Here is an 11,433-nt window from a genome sequence, read left to right on the forward strand (position 1 = left end):
TCTTCCTGATTCAAAGGTCCTGACTAGAAATGGATTCACCCACTTTAAACCAAGCAAAAATCTCTCACATGTATGCCCTCCATTTCTGTCTTGTAGTTCATTCTAGATGTAGTCACATTGACAGCCATGAACAACCATCACAGGTTCTGTTCCCAGAACCCTTGATGGTAACTGAAATGCCTGTAACTCCCCAGGATTTGATACCCTCTTCTGAATTCCATGGGATCCCTCAGGCATGTGGTCTACATGTAAATAAATGTACATCTTTAGGAAAAATCTAATTCTGTCTTCTGTGGAGCTGCCTATGATTATTTCAGACTGGAGGAATTTCTGTTTTCAGTGTAGTCTCTCTGCATGTCCAATTTGGCCACATACTTAGCATTAAATATATTCTGAATATTGTTTTACATATCAATCCCAGTTCCCTCTCCCTCCCATCCTCCCATATGTACCTCCTCCACCACTCACCATCCACTCCTCAGGGAGAGTGAGGCCATCCATGGGGGATCATCAAAGTCTGTCATATCATTTGGGGCAGGGCCTAGGCCCTCCCCTGTGTGTCTAGACTGAAAGAGTATCCTTCTATGGGTAATGGGCTCCCAAAGTTCATTCGTGCTCTAGGAATAAATACTGGTTCCACCACAAGAGGCTCCATAGACTGCCTAGGTTTCCTAACTGTCACCCAAGCTCAGGGGCCCTGGTTCAGTCCTATGTTGGTTCCTTAGCTGTCTGTCTGTCGTCCATGAGCTCCCACTTGCTCAGGTCAGCTGTTTCTGTGGGTTTCCCAGAATGGTCTTGACCCATTTGTTTATCACTACTCCTTCTCTACAACTGGATTCTAGGAGTTCAGCTCAGTGCTTAGCTGTGGATGTCTGGTGCTTCCATCAGCTACTGGATGAAGGCTCTAGAATGACATTTAAGGCAGCCATCACTCTCATTATAGGGGAAAGGCATTTAAGGTAGCCCTTCCCCTATTGCTTAGATTCTTAGTTGGGGTAATCCTTGTGGATTTTTGAACATTTCCCCTAGTGCCAGATTTCTCTTTAAAGCTATAATGGCTCTCTCTATTAAGGTATCTCTTTTCTTGCTCTCCTCTGTTATTCCCCTGTCTCAATCTTCTTAATCCCTCATGTTCTCCTTTCCCCTCCTCTTCTCCCCTCCTCTTTCTCCTACCTTCCTCCCTCTTTCCTTCCCCACTTCCCACTCTTGTGCTCCCAATTTATTCAAGGGCTCTTGTCCATTTCCCCTTTTCTGGGGGACTATGTATGCCTTTTTAGGTTCTTCCTTGTTTCTTAGTTTCTCTGGAGGTGTGGATTGTAAGCTGGCAATCCTTTGCTCTATGTCTAATATCCATATATGAGTGAGTGCATACCATGTTTGTATTTTTGTGACTGTGTTACCTCACTCAGGATGGTTTCTTCTAGTGCCATCCATTTGCCTGAGAACTTCAAAATTTATTTTTTTCCCACTGTGTAATACCACATTGTATAAATGTATCGCATTTTCTTTATCCATTTTTCAGTTGAGGGGCATCTAGGTTGCTTCCAGGTTCTGGTTATTACAAATAATGCTGCTATGAATACAGTTGAACAGATGTCCTTGCTGTATGGATGTGCATCCTTTGGGTAAATTCCTAAGAGTGGAATTGCTGGATCTTGAGAGAGACTGAATCCCATTTTCCTGAGAAACCACCAAACTGGCTGTACAAGTTTGTGCTCCCACCAGCAATGGAGGAGTGTTCCCTTTTCTCCACATCCTCTTCAGCATAAAATGTCATTGGTGTTTTTGATTTTAGCCATTCTGATGGGTGTGTGAGATGGTATCTCAGAGCTGTTTTGATTTGCATTTCCCTAATGGCTAAGGATGTTGAGCACTTTCTTAAGTGTCTTTCAGCCATTTTAGATTTCTCTATTGAACATTCTCTATTTAGTTCAGTACAGTACTTTTTAATTGGATTATTTGGTGTTTTGTTGACTATCTTCTTGAGTTCTTTGTATATTTTGGAAATTAGCCCTGTGTTAGATGTGGGGTTGGTAAATATCTTTTCCCATTCTGTGGGCTGCCATTTTGTCTTGTTCACTGTCCTTTGCCTTACAGAAGCTTCTGGGTTTCTGGAGGTCCCATTTATTAATTGTTAATCTCAGTGTCTGTGCTACTGGTGTTATGTTCAGGAAGCTGTCTCCTGAACCAATTTGTTCAAGGGTACCACCCACTTTCTCTTCTAAGAGGTTCAGTGTGGCTGGATTCATGTTGAGGTCTATGATTCATTTGGACTTACGTTTTGTGTTTGGCAATAGACATGGATCTATCTGCAGTCTTCTACATGCCAGCATCCAGTTATGCCAACACCATTTGTTGAAGATGTTTTCTTTTTACCATTGTATAATTTGAGTTTCTTTGTCAAAAATCAAGTGATAGTAGGTGTGTGGGTTAATATCAGGGTTTTCAAATTGAATCCATTGGTGTATCTGTCCATTTTTGTGACAATACCAAGATGATTTCAGGACTATAGCTCTGATGTGTTCTGGGGCTTGATTTGCCAGTATTTTTGAGTATATTTGCCTCAATATTCCTGATGGATATTGGTCTGTAGTTCTCTTTGTTTTGGTGTATCTGTCCATTTTTGTGACAATACCAAGATGATTTCAGGACTATAGCTCTGATGTGTTCTGGGGCTTGATTTGCCAGTATTTTTGAGTATATTTGCCTCAATATTCCTGATGGATATTGGTCTGTAGTTCTCTTTGTTAATTGTGTCTTTGTGTGGTTTGGGTACCAAGGTAGACTTGTAAAAATAGTTTGGCAATGACCTTTCTGCTTCTATTGTATGAAACAATTTGTGGAGTATTGGTATTAGCTCTTCTTTGAATTTCTGGTAGAATTCTGCAGTGCAACCATCTGGCCCTGGACTTTTTTTAGTTGGGAGAATTTTGATGGCTGCTTATATTTTGTGACCATTTGGCCCTGGGCTTTTTTTGATTGGGAGACTTTTGGTGACTGCTTCTATTTCATTAGGGATTATAGGTTTATTTAAGTTGCTTATCTCTTCTTTATTTAATTTTGGTAGGTGGTATCTATCCAGAAAATTGGCCATTTCTTATAAATTTTCGAATTTTGTGGAGTACAGGTTTTCAAAGTATGACCTGATGAGTCTCTGGATTTCCTCAGTGTCCGTTGTTATATCCCCCTTTTCATTTCTCATTTTATTAGTTAGCATGCTCTCTCTCTGCCTTTTGGTTAGTTTGAATAAAGGTATGTCTATCTTGCTGATTTTCTCAAAGAACCAACTTTTTGTTTCATTGATTCTTTGTATTGTTTTCTTTGTTTTTACTTCATTGATGTCAGTCCTCAATTTAATTATTTCCTGGCATGTACTTCTCCTGGGTGAGTTTGTTTCTTTTTGTTCTAGAGCTTTCAGGTGTGACTATTCTCCAGTTTCTTCATGTGGGCACTTAGTGCTATGAACTTTCCTCTTAGTACTGCTTTAAAAGTGTCCCATCAGTTTGGGCATGCTGTGTCTTCATTTTGATTGAATTCTAGGATTAACTTCTTTCTCTATTTCATTATTCAATTGATCATTATTCAATTTACATCAGTTTGTAGGTTTCTGCAATTTGTATTGTTGTTGAATTTTAACTTTTGACCATGGCTATCTGATAAGATACAGAGGGGTTATTCAAATTTTTTTGTATCTGTTTCAGTTTGCTTTGTTGCCGAGTCTGTGGTTGATTTTAGGGAAGGTTCTATGTGGCGCTGACAAGAAGATATATTCTTTTGTGTTTGGATGGAATATGCTATAGATGTCTGTTAAACCTGAACGGGTCATAACTTCTGTTAGTTTTATTTATTTGTTAAGTTTCTGTCTGGTGGTCCTGTCTAGTGGTGAGAGTAGGGTGTTAAGGTCTCCTACTATAAGTGTGTGGGGTTTTATGTGTGATTTGAGATTTAGTAATGTTTCTTTTATGAATGTGGGTGCCTTAGTATTTGGGGCATAGATGTTCAGAACTGAGACTTCATCTTGAATGATTTTTCCTGTGATGAATATGAAATAACCTTCTTCATCTCTTTTGTTCATTTGAAGTCTAATTTGTTGGATATTAGAATAGCTACACCAGCTTGTTTCTTAGGACCATTTGATTGAAAAATCTTTTTCCAACCCTTTACTCTGAGGTAATGTCTGTCTTTGAAGTTGAGGTGTGTTTCTTTTATGCAGCAGAAGGTTGGATGGATTCTGTCTTCGTATCCATTTTGTTAGCCTGTGTCTTTTTATAAGTGAGTTAAGGCCATTGATATTGAGGGATATTAATGACCATTGACTGTTGATTCTTGGTTCTTTTTGATCTGTTTTTGTTAGTGGTATTGTGTGTGGATTTCCTTATTTTATTTGTCTTGACTTTTAGTAATTGCCTATGTTTTTGTGAGTGTATTTAACTTGCTTGAGTTGGAGTTTTTCTTTGAGTACTTTCTGTAGGACTGGACTTGTGGATATTTATTGTTTAAATATGGTTTTGTCATGGAACATCTTGTTTTCTCTGTCAATAGTGATTAATAGCTTTGCTAGCTATAGTTGTCTGTGCTGGCTTACATAGTCTCTTAGTGTTTGTAGAACATCTATCCAGGACCTCTGGCATTCAGAGTTTCCATGGAGAAGTCAGGTGTGATTCTGATAGATCTGCCTTTATATGTTATTTGGCCTTTTTCCTTTGCTGCCCTTAATATTCTTTCTTTATTCTGTATGTTTGGTGTTTTGATTATTATGTGGTGAGGGGACTTTTTTTTTTGATCTAGTCTATTTGATGTTCTGAAAGCTTCTTGTACTTTCATGGGCAAGTCCTTTTTTAGGTTGGGAAAGTTTTCTTCTATGATTTTGTTGAATATATTTTCTGTACCATTGAGCTGGACTCCTTCACCTTCTTCTATACCTATTATTCTTAGGTTTGGTCTTTTCATGGTGTCTCATATTTCCTGGATACTTTTTTGTTAAAGATTTGTTGGAGTTAAGATCTTTTTGAAGCTGGATGTTGGTGGCCCATGCCTTTAATCCCAGAACTTGGGAGGCAGAGGCAGGCGGATCTCTGTGAGTTCCAGGCCAGCCTGGTTTACAAAGTGAGTTTCAGAACAGCGAGGACTATTACACACAGAAAATTTTGCCACATCATAAGCCACTTAGCATGCATGTTTATTTTGAATTAAAAAAATCTTATACTGACAAACCACACAATATTTGTAGTGTCAGTGGTGCAACTGACTAGATACCTGCCTGGCACGTATAAGGTCATAGGTCTAATCTTTAGCACCACACACACAAAAGAAAATGCAAAGCATTCACAAAATTAAGTTATAATTATAATTTGTAGTAATATTTTGCATTTGAGCAGTTTAATGTACTATAAAATTTGATAACTATCTAAAGAAAAGAACATTTATGTCTTATTAATTGAGATTGAATGGCTATGTTAGGCTCCATTATTTACTAAAATACAATGGTATATAGTGGAAAATATGATCTATTAGCTCTGGAGTTGGACGGGTAGCTTCCTGAAATTCTCAGTAAAAGCCTGCACATGGTACATTTAATATTGACATTAGCTTTACAAATAATTAAGTAAAAATTGTATTTTTCCAGACTTTGTGTTTCATGCCTTTAATATCAGCACTGGGGAGGCAGAATCAGGTAGATCTTTGTGAATTCAATAGCCTGGTCTATACAGCAAGTTTTGGGGTGACCAATGCTACATAGAGAGACTATGTCAATCAATCAATAATAAGGCAATGGTTAATTATCTGTAGCACATCAATAAATATTGCATGTACACTTGACAACCTTTTTTTTTTTTTACGAGACAGGGTTTCTCTGTATTGTTTTGGAGGCTAGCGGTCCAGCCCGGCCTCGAACTCACAGAGATCCGCCTGCCTCTGCCTCCCGAGTGCTGGGATTAAAGGCATGCACCACCACCGCCTGGCACTTGACAACTTCTATTATATTGCTTTTTACTGTAGGTAACTATTTCATGTCTTGGCATTTCCCTCACAGAAACCAATGTGGATTTTCCCACATTTCAAAGCAGTATAAATAAACTTCCAAGTTTTGATGGAAAAAATACATCAGGTTAACTTTTGCCAACAAGTCATATTTACATCACCTAAAGTACTCAGAAGTTCCCAGAAAGGGTTCAGTCAGTCAGATTAAAAGCAGCCACAGTTCCAATGCTAACTCAAAACTGAGCTAAGAATGAGGAGCCAGGAAAAGACAGGACAAGGAAATCCTGCTTTACTGTATTTCATTGTGCCATCTACACCTCAGTGGGGAAGAAAGAATTCATCTGTGACACATGCCCAAGAAACTGGATTCTATTTCTGAAAGAAATGTTGCTATTTTTCTGAAGACATAAGAAAATGGACACCTAGGCACATCCTGCATGGCATTAAAGGGTGGACTTGCTGGAATAACTGGTAAGAAATGTCTAGTGAACATGTATGTATGTATGTATGTATGTATGTATGTATGTATATGTACATATACATTTTGCTGAATGTTTATTTTACTGAGTTGGGGAGTTTAAAATTGAAGCATGAGAAGGATCACATCCCAGGCAGAATGAGGGACAAGAAGTATATGTGTGGCATTCATCAGTTTTTTTTTACCTGTGGCTAGAACCCTGAGTAATTCTATAAACATTCTCTCATGTAATGTTCATAGTCAGCTTGAAATGTCAGACATAGTGTTCCCATTCTACTAAGACATATGACTATAGAAAGTTTGTGTGAAAGACTTTTCCTATGAATATGCAACACACACACACACACACACACACACACGCACAGTGTTGTGTGTCTGGAGTTGCTCAGAGAGTCACCGTGATCATGAATAAATTTTATAAGCAGAGGCTTTATTAAATATTGGTGCTGGGTATTCAATGGCATCATGACTATGATAGTGTCCCCAGATGCAGTACCTGACTCTATCAGCCCAAGGCTTACAAAGTCAAAAATCACAAGATGACATATATTTAGTGTATGTATAGCAGCATCTAATTTTAACACAGATGTCTTGCAGTTGTCTAGTCATTAAGAAGAGTAAGCAAGGTTGATTACAAAAGCAGAACTCACAGTTTGTGTTACAAACTAGAGCAGCAAATTTTACAAGATCAGTCAGTTTCAGAATAGTCTTCAGTGTCTGGGAAGAAAAGGAAGGTCAAAGCTTGTATGAGCTCAGGGCTTATATGTTAGAGGCATTTTTTGCTTTTTGATCTCTCTAGCATAGTAAGACTCGACTTTAAATGTAATGTTAACCATCACATCCGCCCTTGACTTTTATCTTGAGTCAATTATTCAACTCTGTGGTGGATACCTGTCATTTGTAAAGCCACATAATAACATTTTGGTTGAGAGAAACTGGTTTCCTTTGGACATAATATTTCATTCTTTTGTTGAGGATGAAGGATGATCAATGTACTCTCTTCTATAATTGTTTCTCAATTCAGATTAGGATGTTGTTGTCAAGGCCCATTGAGGCTGGAATGCTAGTCAAAGGCCTAAGGTTGGGTGTTCAGACATGGGGGGGGGACGTTCATCAGAAGAATCTAGTTTGCTAACCCAGCTGTAAAGACGGGGAACAATCACATCAGCTGGTTTACATCAGATCTCATCGAGTCCAGGGCTTGTGGCCACTTGGAGCACTTTGTGGTTTGCAGCTGACTCCTGGATGGTGTCTGTCAGCCAAGGGGCAATCTGATGGGACAGATACAGACTAGGGCCAGAAGTTAAAGTTTAGGAACTTAAAGGGAAATCTTACATTTAGAACTGTTCCCTCAGGATTAAGCAGTAGGTAGGGAAACTTAGGCTGTTGATTGACCTGGAGTCTATCTGATTAGTGACAAGGGACTCCAAGTTGTGTCTTCCCGTGGCTTATATGATTTTTAAAATTTATAAAAAGAGATAATATTTTAGATATATTAGTATTATCATTGTTTCTGGTCTGTACTGAAATCCACATTGTAAAAAAAAGGCAGTAGACACATGCCTTTAAGTCACAGTAAAAACTTGAGGACCCAAAGGATAATTCTAAGTAAAAACATGAACATTTTTCCACCAGAGGGCTGGTTAAATGTATTGGGTGGAAATATATTTAGCATTATAAAAAGCACCTTTAAATCTGTGTTTAGAAGACATTCAAAGGAAAGTTTTAAATTTTGAACTTGTGACTATGATAACAGCAGTCATTGTTTTACCAGAGTCAGTCTTATAGAGCCAGCAACAGGCTTGTACACATTACCAGAACCAGTATCTTTGAAGTGAGGAAAGAGAGACTTTAAGCATAAACACGTTTGTTTAACCTATGACATTTAAAATACACTTGATACCCAGAAGACTTTTCAACAGAGTAGCAACCCATAGTAAACAAAACTTCATTTATTTTACTTTGAGGAATAAAAATTATTAAAGCCTTTTATTCACTCTTTTAAGTATTGTAGCCTTTTAGTGTTGTTTCCCAAATTTGTTTTGGTTGCTCAGGCATTTTATCAAAGAACATTATAAACATAAAATAGAGAATTGCTTATATTTCCCTATAAAGCCTTTAAACTTTTACATATTAAATGCATGCAGATGTAGCTTTAATACGTTTAACATATTTAAACACATGTTGCTTTTAAATCTTATAAACCTTATTTTTATGACTTTTGTACTTATATGCTATTTTTATATTTAGGACAAGAATTATCATATAAAACTTTATTTTAAATCAAAATATTTTGGACAATTCTTTTTTACTCCTTAGTTGGTATATATTGTGTGGTTATTTTAATCAAATCTTAATCAAGATCGTTGAGAAATTACATGGCTGTTATTACAAACATCCATGTTTTTCTTTAAACAAGAGTGGAATCCAAGTTACATACACAATATATTCTGGTAGGGGATACACTCTGTACAAGCTAGGAGCTTACATATTAGAAGCACTGTTTTGCTTTTTGGTTCCTGAAGCATAGTTAAGTCTAAACTTCAAATGTAACGTTAACCATCACAACAGACAGACAGACAGACATACGACACACACACACACACACACACACACACACACACACACACACACAGAGTTCTACTCACTTCAGAAAGGGAGCCCTTATCAGACCAACATGATGATTATAGCAATGTCCAATTTGGTAAACTAATGAGTTTCTCTTTGGCGTTACTAATAGTGTTAAGAGGACTCACACTTCCTTAAAATTTTAGCACTTAGAGATAAAAGGGAAAATAACCTCTTTAATTAGTATGTGACTGTAGCCTATAGTTATTGGATGAAAAGGACCAGTCCTCATCTAAAATATTCTATAGCTTATATTATGTTTAGACATTATTGTGGAATAATCTTTTTGTATACTGTGAAGATACGCCTTTGCAAAGCACGTTTTGATGAGTTTAACTAGTGGGCAGGAGTTAGCCAGGCAGGAAATCCAAACATGGATGGAGAAATGTAATAGGTGGAGTCAGGGAGATGCCATGTAGCTGCCCAGGAAGCAAGAAACACGGACATCACCGGTATGCCAAGACTACGTGGAGACACACAGATGATAAGAAATGGGTTAACAAGGAAGAGTGTGAGCTAATAAGCAGCCTGTGCCATTGGCCAACAGTTTATAATTAATATATTCCTCTGTGTGTTTATTTGGGACTAAATGGCTGTGGGACCAGGCAGGACAGACACTTCTGTCTACACACTAGGCCTTGCAGACTTACTGATTCTGGTGAGACATAGTCATGGATAAGCTTGTAATGCTATCTCCTTTGGCCCATTTTGCATATGAAGAAACCCTGAAATAGGGGTTACAAAATTTTTCAAGTTACTGGATTATAAATAGGAGAATATAATTTCCTTGGTAGTGATTTAGAAGCCAGTTTGTACATGAAGATTATACCAGCTAGAGTCATAATTCCTTTTTATGAGTTAATCTTGTAGTGTTGTAGTTTTCTCAGAGAACATTCCAACCACAAAGGAAAACAAAATGTTAAACCTCTCAAAATAGCTTCAGGAAGTCCCTCAAACTGACCAGATTCTTGAGGTGTCTCCCCACCACGAATGGTAATGCAGTGACTGCCAGGTTTCACTTTCAGATGAGTGCAGCTGCCTGGAAGAGGCAGAGACCAAATGATGCCCAGGAAAGGACACTATGGTGAGTTGAATGGGTGTGGCTCCCAAAGGATCATGTATTTGGATGCTTGATCTACCATTGGTGAAACTGTTTGGGGAGAATTAAGAGGTATGGCCTTGTTAGAGGAGGTATGTTCTTATTGGAGGATGTGTGGACTCATTTCAGTAGTTGTGTCAATGGCTTTTGTCTCCCAAAAGCCCACATCATCCCCAGGTAGAGCTCCCTTTTTGCCTCTTGGTTGTTATCTCAGCATGGAAGCTCCCAGCCTCTGCTCCAACACCGTGCCTGCCTGCCTGCTGCCGTGCTCCTCACTGTCTGAAAGTTTAGGCAAACTTGCAATAAAGTCTCTTCCATAAGTTGCTATAGTCATGGTGTCTCTCCACAGCAAAGGAAAGTAACTAAGACAGAGACTCTGTTACCCAGTGAGGTGCCAGAAACCTGTTCATTGTGTTCCAGGGTTCCAGCTATTGTGAGTGATCATTCATGCTGGAGTAGACTTTGGTTACGCAGCATCTTGTGTCAGTTCTGATCTTGTATGGAAGCCCTCATTCCTCACTCATATTTCTGCAAATAATCCCAAGAAAACGCTAAGTTCAACAAGTTGGTGTCTGATGATATCTATCTTTTGGTCTGTTATGCCCTCCATATCTTAGGTGAGTACCCATGTGTCCTGCATCACCCCAGGAAGTCTGTCTCACAACAACCACACACAGCTTAATAATATAAAGTCATTTGTTTTTCTGATTATTTTGAAGAAAAGTAGGTTTATGCATGAAGAACTTGCTGAATACAACCCAACAGAGAAATCTCACAATCACAGTCCTGAGACCCTACCTTCCCTATGAATAGGATTTGAACTCTCCTGTGTTGACACACTGTGCTGGTCTCTAGGAATATAAAATTGAATAACAATAGGACTTTTTTGTTAGTTTATTTGAAACAAAATGGACTGCAAAGCAAAAAAGGCTAAATGAAGTAGAATCAGCACACCGAGAAATGTGTTTTCCTGAATGAGATATGCTTGTATTCATCTAATAATAAAAATATAGACTCAAAACAGGCGTAGTCATTGCCAGATATGGTGGGCCATGCCTCGAATCCCAGGACTTAGGAGTCATAGGCAGGGATATTTCTGTGAGCTTGAGGTCAGTGTGGTCTATATAGTGACTGCCAGGATAACCAGAACTACATAGTAAGAAACTGCCTCAAAAACAAAACAAAACAAAACAAAGAAACAAAAAACCAAATAGCAGCAGCAACAAAACAAACATAACAGGCACAG

The sequence above is a fragment of the Mesocricetus auratus genome, unplaced genomic scaffold (assembly GCF_017639785.1).
Source record: "Mesocricetus auratus isolate SY011 unplaced genomic scaffold, BCM_Maur_2.0 Super-Scaffold_100676, whole genome shotgun sequence".
Taxonomy (NCBI): Eukaryota; Metazoa; Chordata; class Mammalia; order Rodentia; family Cricetidae; genus Mesocricetus; species Mesocricetus auratus.